Here is a 13,866-nt window from a genome sequence, read left to right on the forward strand (position 1 = left end):
GGAGGCACTTGGCACTGTCAAACCAGCCACAGTTGCCTGTGGGGGCTCCTTTCATCTGGGAGTTATCCGCATCCGTGCGGAATTTCAACAGGCAGCCGGCCACTCCAGGCCACCTGGCCCTGGAGTGGAGCGATGGCTTTTCCCCAGAGAAACAAAAGTCACCCGGCCAGGTTCCTGATGTCAGTTTGCAGGAGGCACTTGGCACTGTCAAACCAGCCACACGCACCTGTATGGGCACCTTGCATCTGGGCTGTATCCTCATCTGTGCGGAAGTTCAGCAGGCTGCCGGCCACACCAGGCCACCGGGCACTGGACACGAACGATGCCCTTTCCCGTGAGAAACAAAAGTCACCAGGCCAGGTTCCTGATGTCAGTTTGCAGGAGGCGCTTGGCACTGTCAAACCAGCCACAGTTGCCTGTGGTGGTACTTTCCATCTGGGAGGTATCTTCAACAGTGCGGAATTTCAGCAGGCAGCCAGCCACTCCGGGCCACCCGTCCATGGATAGGAACGAAAGGCTTTCCCCTGAGAAACAAAAGTCACCAGGCCAGGTTCCTGATGTCAGTTTGCAGGAGGCACTTGGCACTGTCAAACCAGCCACAGGTGCCTGTGGGGGCACTTTTCATCTGGGAGGCATCCCGATCCATGCGGAATTTCAGCAGGCAGCCGGCCACTCCGGGCCACCAGGCCCTGGACAAGAACCACGGCTTTTCCCTAGGGAAACAAAAGTCACCCGGCCAGGTTCCTGATGTCAGTTTGCAGGAGGCACTTGGCACTGTCAAACCAGCCACAGTTGCCTGTGGGGGCACTTTCCATCTGGGAGGCATCCCGATCCATGCGGAATTTCAGCAGGCAGCCGGGCACTCCAGGCCGCAAGGCCCTGGACATGAATCATGGTCTTTCCCCAGAGAAAGGAAAGTCACAAGGCCAGGTTCCTGATGTCATTTTGCAGGAGGCACTTGGCACTGTCAAACCAGCCACAGGTGCCTGTGGGGGCACCTTGCATCTCGGCGGCATCCTGATCCATGCCGAATTCCAGCAGGCAGCCGGCCACTCCGGGCCATTAGACCTTGGACACGTACAATGGCCTTTCCCCAGAGAAATAAAAGTCACCAGGCCAGGTTCCTGATGTCAGTTTGCAGGAGGCACTTGGCACTGTCAAACCAGCCACAGGTGCCTGTGGGGCACCTTGCATCTCGGAGGTATCCTGATCCGTGCGGAATTTCAGCAGTCAGCCGGCCAATTTGGGCCACAGTTTGTAGGATATGAACCATGGCCTTTCCCCAGAGAAACAAAAGTCACCAGGTCAGGTTCCTGATGTCAGTGTGCAGGAGGCACTTGGCACTGTCAAACCAGCCACAGTTGCCTGTGGGGGCACCTTGCATCTCGGCGGCATCCTGATCCATGCCGAATTCCAGCAGGCAGCCGGCCACTCCGGGCCATTAGACCTTGGACACGTACAATGGCCTTTCCCCAGAGAAATAAAAGTCACCAGGCCAGGTTCCTGATGTCAGTTTGCAGGAGGCACTTGGCACTGTCAAACCAGCCACAGTTGCCTGTGGGGGCTCCTTTCATCTGGGAGTTATCCGCATCCGTGCGAAATTTCAACAGGCAGCCGGCCACTCCAGGCCACCTGGCCCTGGAGTGGAGCGATGGCTTTTCCCCAGAGAAACAAAAGTCACCCGGCCAGGTTCCTGATGTCAGTTTGCAGGAGGCACTTGGCACTGTCAAACCAGCCACACGCACCTGTATGGGCACCTTGCATCTGGGAGGTATCCTCATCTGTGCGGAAGTTCAGCAGGCTGCCGGCCACACCAGGCCACCGGGCAATGGACATGAACGATGCCCTTTCCCGTGAGAAACAAAAGTCACCAGGCCAGGTTCCTGATGTCAGTTTGCAGGAGGCGCTTGGCACTGTCAAACCAGCCACAGTTGCCTGTGGTGGTACTTTCCATCTGGGAGGTATCTTCAACAGTGCGGAATTTCAGCAGGCAGCCAGCCACTCTGGGCCACCCGTCCATGGATAGGAACGAAAGGCTTTCCCCAGAGAAACAAAACTCACCCGGCCAGGTTCCTGATGTCAGTTTGCAGGAGGCACTTGGCACTGTCAAACCAGCCACAGGTGCCTGTGGGGGCACTTTTCATCTGGGAGGCATCCTGATCCATGCGGAATTTCAGCAGGCAGCCGGCCACTCCGGGCCACTGGGCTCTGAACAAGAATGATGGCCTTTCCCCAGAGAAACAAAACTCACAAGGCCAGGTTCCTGATGTCAGTTTGCAGGAGGCACTTGGCACTGTCAAACCAGCCACAGTTGCCTGTGGTGGCACCTTACATCTGGGAGGTATCCTGATCCGTGTGGAATTTCAGCAGGCAGCAGGCAAGTACGGGCCACCGGGCCCTGGACATGAACCATGGCCTTTCCCCTGAGAAAGAAAATCACCAGGCCAGGTTTCTGATGTCAGTTTGCAGGAAGCACTTGGCACTGTCAAACCAGCCACAGTTGCCTCTGGGGGCACCTTTCATCTCGGCGGCATCCTGGTCCGTGCAGAATTTCAGCAGGGGGCCGGCCACTCAGGACACCAGGCTCAGGATATGAACCATGGCCTTTCCCCAGAGAAACAAAAGTCACCAGGCCAGGTTCCTGATGTCAGTTTGCAGGAGGCACTTGGCACTGTCAAACCAGCCACAGTTGCCTGTGGGGGCACCTTTCATCTCGGCGGCATCCTGGTCCGTGCAGAATTTCAGCAGGGGGCCGGCCACTCAGGACACCAGGCTCAGGATATGAACCATGGCCTTTCCCCAGAGAAACAAAAGTCACCAGGCCAGGTTCCTGATGTCAGTTTGCAGGAGGCACTTGGCACTGTCAAACCAGCCACAGGTGCCTGTGGGGCACCTTGCATCTCGGAGGTATCCTGATCCGTGCGGAATTTCAGCAGTCAGCCGGCCACTTTGGGCCACAGTTTGTAGGATATGAACCATGGCCTTTCCCCAGAGAAACAAAAGTCACCAGGTCAGGTTCCTGATGTCAGTGTGCAGGAGGCACTTGGCACTGTCAAACCAGCCACAGTTGCCTGTGGGGGCACCTTGCATCTCGGCGGCATCCTGATCCATGCCGAATTCCAGCAGGCAGCCGGCCACTCCGGTCCATTAGACCTTGGACACGTACAATGGCCTTTCCCCAGAGAAATAAAAGTCACCAGGCCAGGTTCCTGATGTCAGTTTGCAGGAGGCACTTGGCACTGTCAAACCAGCCACAGTTGCCTGTGGGGGCTCCTTTCATCTGGGAGTTATCCGCATCCGTGCGGAATTTCAACAGGCAGCCGGCCACTCCAGGCCACCTGGCCCTGGAGTGGAGCGATGGCTTTTCCCCAGAGAAACAAAAGTCACCCGGCCAGGTTGCTGATGTCAGTTTGCAGGAGGCACTTGGCACTGTCAAACCAGCCACACGCACCTGTATGGGCACCTTGCATCTGGGCGGTATCCTCATCTGTGCGGAAGTTCAGCAGGCTGCCGGCCACACCAGGCCACGGGGCACTGGACACCAACGATGCCCTTTCCCGTGAGAAACAAAAGTCACCAGGCCAGGTTCCTGATGTCAGTTTGCAGGAGGCGCTTGGCACTGTCAAACCAGCCACAGTTGCCTGTGGTGGTACTTTCCATCTGGGAGGTATCTTCAACAGTGCGGAATTTCAGCAGGCAGCCAGCCACTCTGGGCCACCCGTCCATGGATAGGAACGAAAGGCTTTCCCCTGAGAAACAAAAGACACCAGGCCAGGTTCCTGATGTCAGTTTGCAGGAGGCACTTGGCACTGTCAAACCAGCCACAGGTGCCTGTGGGGGCACTTTTCATCTGGGAGGCATCCCGATCCATGCGGAATTTCAGCAGGCAGCCGGCCACTCCGGGCCACCAGGCCCTGGACAAGAACCACGGCTTTTCCCTAGGGAAACAAAAGTCACCCGGCCAGGTTCCTGATGTCAGTTTGCAGGAGGCACTTGGCACTGTCAAACCAGCCACAGTTGGCTGTGGGGGCACTTTCCATCTGGGAGGCATCCTGATCCATGCGGAATTTCAGCAGGCAGCCGGACACTCCAGGCCGCAAGGCCCTGGACATGAATCATGGTCTTTCCCCAGAGAAAGGAAAGTCACAAGGCCAGGTTCCTGATGTCATTTTGCAGGAGGCACATGGCACTGTCAAACCAGCCACAGTTGCCTGTGGGGGCACCTTTCATCTGGGAGGCATCCCGATCCATGCGGAATTTCAGCAGGCAGCCGGCCACTCCGGGCCACCAGGCCCTGGACAAGAACCACGGCTTTTCCCTAGGGAAACAAAAGTCACCCGGCCAGGTTCCTGATGTCAGTTTGCAGGAGGCACTTGGCACTGTCAAACCAGCCACAGTTGGCTGTGGGGGCACTTTCCATCTGGGAGGCATCCCGATCCATGCGGAATTTCAGCAGGCAGCCGGCCACTCCAGGCCGCAAGGCCCTGGACATGAATCATGGTCTTTCCCCAGAGAAAGGAAAGTCACAAGGCCAGGTTCCTGATGTCATTTTGCAGGAGGCACATGGCACTATCAAACCAGCCACAGGTGCCTGTGGGGGCACCTTGCATCTCGGCGGCATCCTGATCCATGCCGAATTCCAGCAGGCAGCCGGCCACTCCGGGCCATTAGACCTTGGACACGTACAATGGCCTTTCCCCAGAGAAATAAAAGTCACCAGGCCAGGTTCCTGATGTCAGTTTGCAGGAGGCACTTGGCACTGTCAAACCAGCCACAGTTGCCTGTGGGGGCTCCTTTCATCTGGGAGTTATCCGCATCCGTGCGGAATTTCAACAGGCAGCCGGCCACTCCAGGCCACCTGGCCTTGGAGTGGAGCGATGGCTTTTCCCCAGAGAAACAAAAGTCACCCGGCCAGGTTCCTGATGTCAGTTTGCAGGAGGCACTTGGCACTGTCAAACCAGCCACACGCACCTGTATGGGCACCTTGCATCTGGGCGGTATCCTCATCTCTGCGGAAGTTCAGCAGGCTGCCGGCCACACCAGGCCACGGGGCACTGGACACCAACGATGCCCTTTCCCGTGAGAAACAAAAGTCACCAGGCCAGGTTCCTGATGTCAGTTTGCAGGAGGCGCTTGGCACTGTCAAACCAGCCACAGTTGCCTGTGGTGGTACTTTCCATCTGGGAGGTATCTTCAACAGTGCGGAATTTCAGCAGGCAGCCAGCCACTCTGGGCCACCCGTCCATGGATAGGAACGAAAGGCTTTCCCCTGAGAAACAAAAGACACCAGGCCAGGTTCCTGATGTCAGTTTGCAGGAGGCACTTGGCACTGTCAAACCAGCCACAGGTGCCTGTGGGGGCACTTTTCATCTGGGAGGCATCCCGATCCATGCGGAATTTCAGCAGGCAGCCGGCCACTCCGGGCCACCAGGCCCTGGACAAGAACCACGGCTTTTCCCTAGGGAAACAAAAGTCACCCGGCCAGGTTCCTGATGTCAGTTTGCAGGAGGCACTTGGCACTGTCAAACCAGCCACAGTTGGCTGTGGGGGCACTTTCCATCTGGGAGGCATCCTGATCCATGCGGAATTTCAGCAGGCAGCCGGACACTCCAGGCCGCAAGGCCCTGGACATGAATCATGGTCTTTCCCCAGAGAAAGGAAAGTCACAAGGCCAGGTTCCTGATGTCATTTTGCAGGAGGCACATGGCACTGTCAAACCAGCCACAGTTGCCTGTGGGGGCACCTTTCATCTGGGAGGCATCCCGATCCATGCGGAATTTCAGCAGGCAGCCGGCCACTCCGGGCCACCAGGCCCTGGACAAGAACCACGGCTTTTCCCTAGGGAAACAAAAGTCACCCGGCCAGGTTCCTGATGTCAGTTTGCAGGAGGCACTTGGCACTGTCAAACCAGCCACAGTTGGCTGTGGGGGCACTTTCCATCTGGGAGGCATCCCGATCCATGCGGAATTTCAGCAGGCAGCCGGCCACTCCAGGCCGCAAGGCCCTGGACATGAATCATGGTCTTTCCCCAGAGAAAGGAAAGTCACAAGGCCAGGTTCCTGATGTCATTTTGCAGGAGGCACATGGCACTATCAAACCAGCCACAGGTGCCTGTGGGGGCACCTTGCATCTCGGCGGCATCCTGATCCATGCCGAATTCCAGCAGGCAGCCGGCCACTCCGGGCCATTAGACCTTGGACACGTACAATGGCCTTTCCCCAGAGAAATAAAAGTCACCAGGCCAGGTTCCTGATGTCAGTTTGCAGGAGGCACTTGGCACTGTCAAACCAGCCACAGTTGCCTGTGGGGGCTCCTTTCATCTGGGAGTTATCCGCATCCGTGCGGAATTTCAACAGGCAGCCGGCCACTCCAGGCCACCTGGCCTTGGAGTGGAGCGATGGCTTTTCCCCAGAGAAACAAAAGTCACCCGGCCAGGTTCCTGATGTCAGTTTGCAGGAGGCACTTGGCACTGTCAAACCAGCCACACGCACCTGTATGGGCACCTTGCATCTGGGAGGTATCCTCATCTGTGCGGAAGTTCAGCAGGCTGCCGGCCACACCAGGCCACCGGGCAATGGACATGAACGATGCCCTTTCCCGTGAGAAACAAAAGTCACCAGGCCAGGTTCCTGATGTCAGTTTGCAGGAGGCGCTTGGCACTGTCAAACCAGCCACAGTTGCCTGTGGTGGTACTTTCCATCTGGGAGGTATCTTCAACAGTGCGGAATTTCAGCAGGCAGCCAGCCACTCTGGGCCACCCGTCCATGGATAGGAACGAAAGGCTTTCCCCAGAGAAACAAAACTCACCCGGCCAGGTTCCTGATGTCAGTTTGCAGGAGGCACTTGGCACTGTCAAACCAGCCACAGGTGCCTGTGGGGGCACTTTTCATCTGGGAGGCATCCTGATCCATGCGGAATTTCAGCAGGCAGCCGGCCACTCCGGGCCACTGGGCTCTGAACAAGAATGATGGCCTTTCCCCAGAGAAACAAAACTCACAAGGCCAGGTTCCTGATGTCAGTTTGCAGGAGGCACTTGGCACTGTCAAACCAGCCACAGTTGCCTGTGGTGGCACCTTACATCTGGGAGGTATCCTGATCCGTGTGGAATTTCAGCAGGCAGCAGGCAAGTACGGGCCACCGGGCCCTGGACATGAACCATGGCCTTTCCCCTGAGAAAGAAAATCACCAGGCCAGGTTTCTGATGTCAGTTTGCAGGAAGCACTTGGCACTGTCAAACCAGCCACAGTTGCCTCTGGGGGCACCTTTCATCTCGGCGGCATCCTGGTCCGTGCAGAATTTCAGCAGGCAGCCGGCCACTCCGGGCCACCAGGCCCTGGACAAGAACCACGGCTTTTCCCTAGGGAAACAAAAGTCACCCGGCCAGGTTCCTGATGTCAGTTTGCAGGAGGCACTTGGCACTGTCAAACCAGCCACAGTTGCCTGTGGGGGCACTTTTCATCTGGGAGGCATCCTGATCCATGCGGAATTTCAGCAGGCAGCCGGCCACTCCGGGCCACTGGGCTCTGAACAAGAATGATGGCCTTTCCCCAGAGAAACAAAACTCACAAGGCCAGGTTCCTGATGTCAGTTTGCAGGAGGCACTTGGCACTGTCAAACCAGCCACAGTTGCCTGTGGGGGCACCTTACATCTGGGAGGTATCCTGATCCGTGTGGAATTTCAGCAGGCAGCAGGCAAGTACTGGCCACCGGGCCCTGGACATGAACCATGGCCTTTCCCCTGAGAAAGAAAATCACCAGGCCAGGTTCCTGATGTCAGTTTGCAGGAGGCACATGGCACTGTCAAACCAGCCACAGTTGCCTCTGGGGGCACCTTTCATCTCGGCGGCATCCTGGTCCGTGCAGAATTTCAGCAGGGGGCCGGCCACTCAGGACACCAGGCTCAGGATATGAACCATGGCCTTTCCCCAGAGAAACAAAAGTCACCAGGCCAGGTTCCTGATGTCAGTTTGCAGGAGGCACTTGGCACTGTCAAACCAGCCACAGGTGCCTGCGGGTCACCTTGCATCTCGGAGGTATCCTGATCCGAGCGGAATTTCAGCAGTCAGCCGGCCAATTTGGGCCACAGTTTGTAGGATATGAACCATGGCCTTTCCCCAGAGAAACAAAAGTCACCAGGTCAGGTTCCTGATGTCAGTGTGCAGGAGGCACTTGGCACTGTCAAACCAGCCACAGTTGCCTGTGGGGGCACCTTGCATCTCGGCGGCATCCTGATCCATGCCGAATTCCAGCAGGCAGCCGGCCACTCCGGGCCATTAGACCTTGGACACGTACAATGGCCTTTCCCCAGAGAAATAAAAGTCACCAGGCCAGGTTCCTGATGTCAGTTTGCAGGAGGCACTTGGCACTGTCAAACCAGCCACAGTTGCCTGTGGGGGCTCCTTTCATCTGGGAGTTATCCGCATCCGTGCGGAATTTCAACAGGCAGCCGGCCACTCCAGGCCACCTGGCCCTGGAGTGGAGCGATGGCTTTTCCCCAGAGAAACAAAAGTCACCCGGCCAGGTTCCTGATGTCAGTTTGCAGGAGGCACTTGGCACTGTCAAACCAGCCACACGCACCTGTATGGGCACCTTGCATCTGGGCTGTATCCTCATCTGTGCGGAAGTTCAGCAGGCTGCCGGCCACACCAGGCCACCGGGCACTGGACACGAACGATGCCCTTTCCCGTGAGAAACAAAAGTCACCAGGCCAGGTTCCTGATGTCAGTTTGCAGGAGGCGCTTGGCACTGTCAAACCAGCCACAGTTGCCTGTGGTGGTACTTTCCATCTGGGAGGTATCTTCAACAGTGCGGAATTTCAGCAGGCAGCCAGCCACTCCGGGCCACCCGTCCATGGATAGGAACGAAAGGCTTTCCCCTGAGAAACAAAAGTCACCAGGCCAGGTTCCTGATGTCAGTTTGCAGGAGGCACTTGGCACTGTCAAACCAGCCACAGGTGCCTGTGGGGGCACTTTTCATCTGGGAGGCATCCCGATCCATGCGGAATTTCAGCAGGCAGCCGGCCACTCCGGGCCACCAGGCCCTGGACAAGAACCACGGCTTTTCCCTAGGGAAACAAAAGTCACCCGGCCAGGTTCCTGATGTCAGTTTGCAGGAGGCACTTGGCACTGTCAAACCAGCCACAGTTGCCTGTGGGGGCACTTTCCATCTGGGAGGCATCCCGATCCATGCGGAATTTCAGCAGGCAGCCGGGCACTCCAGGCCGCAAGGCCCTGGACATGAATCATGGTCTTTCCCCAGAGAAAGGAAAGTCACAAGGCCAGGTTCCTGATGTCATTTTGCAGGAGGCACTTGGCACTGTCAAACCAGCCACAGGTGCCTGTGGGGGCACCTTGCATCTCGGCGGCATCCTGATCCATGCCGAATTCCAGCAGGCAGCCGGCCACTCCGGGCCATTAGACCTTGGACACGTACAATGGCCTTTCCCCAGAGAAATAAAAGTCACCAGGCCAGGTTCCTGATGTCAGTTTGCAGGAGGCACTTGGCACTGTCAAACCAGCCACAGGTGCCTGTGGGGCACCTTGCATCTCGGAGGTATCCTGATCCGTGCGGAATTTCAGCAGTCAGCCGGCCAATTTGGGCCACAGTTTGTAGGATATGAACCATGGCCTTTCCCCAGAGAAACAAAAGTCACCAGGTCAGGTTCCTGATGTCAGTGTGCAGGAGGCACTTGGCACTGTCAAACCAGCCACAGTTGCCTGTGGGGGCACCTTGCATCTCGGCGGCATCCTGATCCATGCCGAATTCCAGCAGGCAGCCGGCCACTCCGGGCCATTAGACCTTGGACACGTACAATGGCCTTTCCCCAGAGAAATAAAAGTCACCAGGCCAGGTTCCTGATGTCAGTTTGCAGGAGGCACTTGGCACTGTCAAACCAGCCACAGTTGCCTGTGGGGGCTCCTTTCATCTGGGAGTTATCCGCATCCGTGCGAAATTTCAACAGGCAGCCGGCCACTCCAGGCCACCTGGCCCTGGAGTGGAGCGATGGCTTTTCCCCAGAGAAACAAAAGTCACCCGGCCAGGTTCCTGATGTCAGTTTGCAGGAGGCACTTGGCACTGTCAAACCAGCCACACGCACCTGTATGGGCACCTTGCATCTGGGAGGTATCCTCATCTGTGCGGAAGTTCAGCAGGCTGCCGGCCACACCAGGCCACCGGGCAATGGACATGAACGATGCCCTTTCCCGTGAGAAACAAAAGTCACCAGGCCAGGTTCCTGATGTCAGTTTGCAGGAGGCGCTTGGCACTGTCAAACCAGCCACAGTTGCCTGTGGTGGTACTTTCCATCTGGGAGGTATCTTCAACAGTGCGGAATTTCAGCAGGCAGCCAGCCACTCTGGGCCACCCGTCCATGGATAGGAACGAAAGGCTTTCCCCAGAGAAACAAAACTCACCCGGCCAGGTTCCTGATGTCAGTTTGCAGGAGGCACTTGGCACTGTCAAACCAGCCACAGGTGCCTGTGGGGGCACTTTTCATCTGGGAGGCATCCTGATCCATGCGGAATTTCAGCAGGCAGCCGGCCACTCCGGGCCACTGGGCTCTGAACAAGAATGATGGCCTTTCCCCAGAGAAACAAAAGTCACAAGGCCAGGTTCCTGATGTCAGTTTGCAGGAGGCACTTGGCACTGTCAAACCAGCCACAGTTGCCTGTGGTGGCACCTTACATCTGGGAGGTATCCTGATCCGTGTGGAATTTCAGCAGGCAGCAGGCAAGTACGGGCCACCGGGGCCTGGACATGAACCATGGCCTTTCCCCTGAGAAAGAAAATCACCAGGCCAGGTTTCTGATGTCAGTTTGCAGGAAGCACTTGGCACTGTCAAACCAGCCACAGTTGCCTGTGGGGGCACCTTTCATCTCGGCGGCATCCTGGTCCGTGCAGAATTTCAGCAGGGGGCCGGCCACTCAGGACACCAGGCTCAGGATATGAACCATGGCCTTTCCCCAGAGAAACAAAAGTCACCAGGCCAGGTTCCTGATGTCAGTTTGCAGGAGGCACTTGGCACTGTCAAACCAGCCACAGGTGCCTGTGGGGCACCTTGCATCTCGGAGGTATCCTGATCCGTGCGGAATTTCAGCAGTCAGCCGGCCAATTTGGGCCACAGTTTGTAGGATATGAACCATGGCCTTTCCCCAGAGAAACAAAAGTCACCAGGTCAGGTTCCTGATGTCAGTGTGCAGGAGGCACTTGGCACTGTCAAACCAGCCACAGTTGCCTGTGGGGGCACCTTGCATCTCGGCGGCATCCTGATCCATGCCGAATTCCAGCAGGCAGCCGGCCACTCCGGGCCATTAGACCTTGGACACGTACAATGGCCTTTCCCCAGAGAAATAAAAGTCACCAGGCCAGGTTCCTGATGTCAGTTTGCAGGAGGCACTTGGCACTGTCAAACCAGCCACAGTTGCCTGTGGGGGCTCCTTTCATCTGGGAGTTATCCGCATCCGTGCGGAATTTCAACAGGCAGCCGGCCACTCCAGGCCACCTGGCCCTGGAGTGGAGCGATGGCTTTTCCCCAGAGAAACAAAAGTCACCCGGCCAGGTTCCTGATGTCAGTTTGCAGGAGGCACTTGGCACTGTCAAACCAGCCACACGCACCTGTATGGGCACCTTGCATCTGGGCGGTATCCTCATCTGTGCGGAAGTTCAGCAGGCTGCCGGCCACACCAGGCCACCGGGCACTGGACACGAACGATGCCCTTTCCCGTGAGAAACAAAAGTCACCAGGCCAGGTTCCTGATGTCAGTTTGCAGGAGGCGCTTGGCACTGTCAAACCAGCCACAGTTGCCTGTGGTGGTACTTTCCATCTGGGAGGTATCTTCAACAGTGCGGAATTTCAGCAGGCAGCCAGCCACTCTGGGCCACCCGTCCATGGATAGGAACGAAAGGCTTTCCCCTGAGAAACAAAAGACACCAGGCCAGGTTCCTGATGTCAGTTTGCAGGAGGCACTTGGCACTGTCAAACCAGCCACAGGTGCCTGTGGGGGCACTTTTCATCTGGGAGGCATCCCGATCCATGCGGAATTTCAGCAGGCAGCCGGCCACTCCGGGCCACCAGGCCCTGGACATGAATCATGGTCTTTCCCCAGAGAAAGGAAAGTCACAAGGCCAGGTTCCTGATGTCATTTTGCAGGAGGCACTTGGCACTGTCAAACCAGCCACAGGTGCCTGTGGGGGCACCTTGCATCTCGGCGGCATCCTGATCCATGCCGAATTCCAGCAGGCAGCCGGCCACACCAGGCCACCGGGCAATGGACATGAACGATGCCCTTTCCCCAGAGAAACAAAAGTCACCAGGCCAGGTTCCTGATGTCAGTTTGCAGGAGGCGCTTGGCACTGTCAAACCAGCCACAGTTGCCTGTGGTGGTACTTTCCATCTGGGAGGTATCTTCAACAGTGCGGAATTTCAGCAGGCAGCCAGCCACTCTGGGCCACCCGTCCATGGATAGGAACGAAAGGCTTTCCCCAGAGAAACAAAACTCACCCGGCCAGGTTCCTGATGTCAGTTTGCAGGAGGCACTTGGCACTGTCAAACCAGCCACAGGTGCCTGTGGGGGCACTTTTCATCTGGGAGGCATCCTGATCCATGCGGAATTTCAGCAGGCAGCCGGCCACTCCGGGCCACTGGGCTCTGAACAAGAATGATGGCCTTTCCCCAGAGAAACAAAACTCACAAGGCCAGGTTCCTGATGTCAGTTTGCAGGAGGCACTTGGCACTGTCAAACCAGCCACAGTTGCCTGTGGTGGCACCTTACATCTGGGAGGTATCCTGATCCGTGTGGAATTTCAGCAGGCAGCAGGCAAGTACGGGCCACCGGGCCCTGGACATGAACCATGGCCTTTCCGCTGAGAAAGAAAATCACCAGGCCAGGTTCCTGATGTCAGTTTGCAGGAAGCACTTGGCACTGTCAAACCAGCCACAGTTGCCTCTGGGGGCACCTTTCATCTCGGCGGCATCCTGGTCCGTGCAGAATTTCAGCAGGGGGCCGGCCACTCAGGACACCAGGCTCAGGATATGAACCATGGCCTTTCCCCAGAGAAACAAAAGTCACCAGGCCAGGTTCCTGATGTCAGTTTGCAGGAGGCACTTGGCACTGTCAAACCAGCCACAGTTGCCTGTGGGGCACCTTGCATCTCGGAGGTATCCTGATCCGTGCGGAATTTCAGCAGGCAGCCGGCCACTCCGGGCCATTAGACCTTGGACACGTACAATGGCCTTTCCCCAGAGAAATAAAAGTCACCAGGCCAGGTTCCTGATGTCAGTTTGCAGGAGGCACTTGGCACTGTCAAACCAGCCACAGTTGCCTGTGGGGGCTCCTTTCATCTGGGAGTTATCCGCATCCGTGCGGAATTTCAACAGGCAGCCGGCCACTCCAGGCCACCTGGCCTTGGAGTGGAGCGATGGCTTTTCCCTAGGGAAACAAAAGTCACCCGGCCAGGTTCCTGATGTCAGTTTGCAGGAGGCACTTGGCACTGTCAAACCAGCCACACGCACCTGTATGGGCACCTTGCATCTGGGAGGTATCCTCATCTGTGCGGAAGTTCAGCAGGCTGCCGGCCACACCAGGCCACCGGGCAATGGACATGAACGATGCCCTTTCCCGTGAGAAACAAAAGTCACCAGGCCAGGTTCCTGATGTCAGTTTGCAGGAGGCGCTTGGCACTGTCAAACCAGCCACAGTTGCCTGTGGTGGTACTTTCCATCTGGGAGGTATCTTCAACAGTGCGGAATTTCAGCAGGCAGCCAGCCACTCTGGGCCACCCGTCCATGGATAGGAACGAAAGGCTTTCCCCAGAGAAACAAAACTCACCCGGCCAGGTTCCTGATGTCAGTTTGCAGGAGGCACTTGG

Source organism: Passer domesticus, chromosome 7 (assembly GCF_036417665.1).
Source record: "Passer domesticus isolate bPasDom1 chromosome 7, bPasDom1.hap1, whole genome shotgun sequence".
Lineage (NCBI taxonomy): Eukaryota > Metazoa > Chordata > Aves > Passeriformes > Passeridae > Passer > Passer domesticus.